The following is a 2003-nucleotide window of genomic DNA, read 5'->3' on the forward strand; positions in this document are numbered from 1 at the left end:
AAAAAATAAAAAAAGATTTATGGTAGAACATGTGTGTAATTTGCAAATGAGTATAATATATTGGGAAATGATTATTTTTTTGACAAACATGTGAGTTAAAAAAATGGAATATTACTGTTTACAAGACCACCATTAATATATATCCAGAATACTATGATGATGCAAAATATTGAACGACGGTTCATGAACATGTTTACTCTTCACTGACATAAGTGCAGATGATGTAAACAGTGCATTATAAATATGCATATATTTTAAACTACCATTTGAGATCACGTTGTAGGGAAGTCCTGGAAGTTATAAGCAAATGACAGATAAATAGAAACCAAATAGAATTGAGGAAGTTGAAACATAGGTGAAGTAGAAAGTCAATGAAAAAGTGAGATTTCCTAGCAAAACTGCAAAAAACCTCCCCAAACTGGCATTAACAAGAACTTGGCTAGTCTACGAGGTTGTCAGCGGGATAATTTATTGCAAAGCTGCTAAGCTGGGCTAGTCAGAAAGGGCAGTTGGAATGTAGTGGTAAGCAGTATCAGCAACAATGGAAGCTAGAAATAGGAGAATATTATTTTCAAGTAGTGAAGGGAAATAATTGTTTGTCTAGAATTTTCTATCTCCAAGCCTTTAAAAAAGAGAGACAAACTCAAGAATTTTGCAGAAAAATAAATATAGGGGGCATTTCTCATCAGCAAACCCACATAAAAAATAAAACGACTTCAAAGGAAGTCTGAGATGCAAGAAGACATGGTGAGCAAATAAAATAGACACGGCTTTGTAACTGTAAGGAAACATTTACCAGGTAAAAGAATTACAACATTTTAAAACTAACGGGATAAAAATCAAGAAAAATAAATATGAAAGAAGAGAATATAAATTAAGAAATGGCTGAATAGATGAAAGCTTTCTGAGTTCCTTTCATTATTAAGGGGTAGTGTAAAAAGATTGATTAGGCCGGGCGCGGTGGCTCACGCCTGTAATCCTAGCACTGTTGGAGGTGGATCACCTGAGGTCAGGGGTTCAAGACCAGCCTGGCCAGATTGGTGAAACTCCATCTCTACTAAAAATACAAAAATTAGCCGAGCGTGATGGTGGTAGGAGGTAGGAGAATTGTTGGAACCCGGTAGGCAGAGTTTGCGAGAGCGGAGACCCCGCCACTGCACTCCAGCCTGGGCGACAACAGCGAGGCTCCATCTACAAAAAATAAACAAACAAAAAAAAAACCAAAAAACAGAAACAATGTTTATACACCAAAGCATAAAGAGAAAAATATAACACTGGGATTTTCAGTGAAGTGATTTAACAACTATGTAGTTAAAGATGCAAAATTAAAGTACTGACAGTAGAGGGCAGGGTATCCCTGAGGCTGCGCTGATAATTTCTTGAAATTGCCCAGTATCTCATGTTATCCCCGAAGTCATATATTTCATGTATTGAACCAGATATTAAAGATTTTATGCTTAAAAAATACTGATAACACAATTTATCTTTTATTAAAAACAGAGATCTTGATACGATCTGTGTAATATGAAGACCTAGCTTCTAGACAGGAAATAGTATATTTATTTTCATTCTTTGGTTTTAGAAAATGTATTGAGTTTTGTTGATACATTTTGAGAGTCTTTTTTTTTTTTTGCATTGAAATCAATTTTGAAGTCTCTTGGTTAAAAATAAAAAAAGAAAAAAGAAAAAAGTGACTATACAACAGGATAGTGACCATCCCAATATCCAATCTCTAAATAATGGCCAATATTGTTTCTGGATGTGATTCTTTGGCTATATGCTCTCCTATCCTATAAATAACTTTAAAAATCCTTCTTTGATTCTGAATCCCTTACAACATCTTTGTGGTTTAGTGCAGACAAAACTGTATCTTATATCCTGTTTTAACCAACTCTGTTAACATATAGGAAACACTCAAATGCTTGTTTCTTTGTGAATAAATAAGATGTTTTATGCTGTCGCCCTCATTGTGTTAATTATTGTAATTAAAGTGTCAAAGTACA

The sequence above is a fragment of the Rhinopithecus roxellana genome, chromosome 13, assembly GCF_007565055.1.
Source record: "Rhinopithecus roxellana isolate Shanxi Qingling chromosome 13, ASM756505v1, whole genome shotgun sequence".
NCBI lineage: Eukaryota > Metazoa > Chordata > Mammalia > Primates > Cercopithecidae > Rhinopithecus > Rhinopithecus roxellana.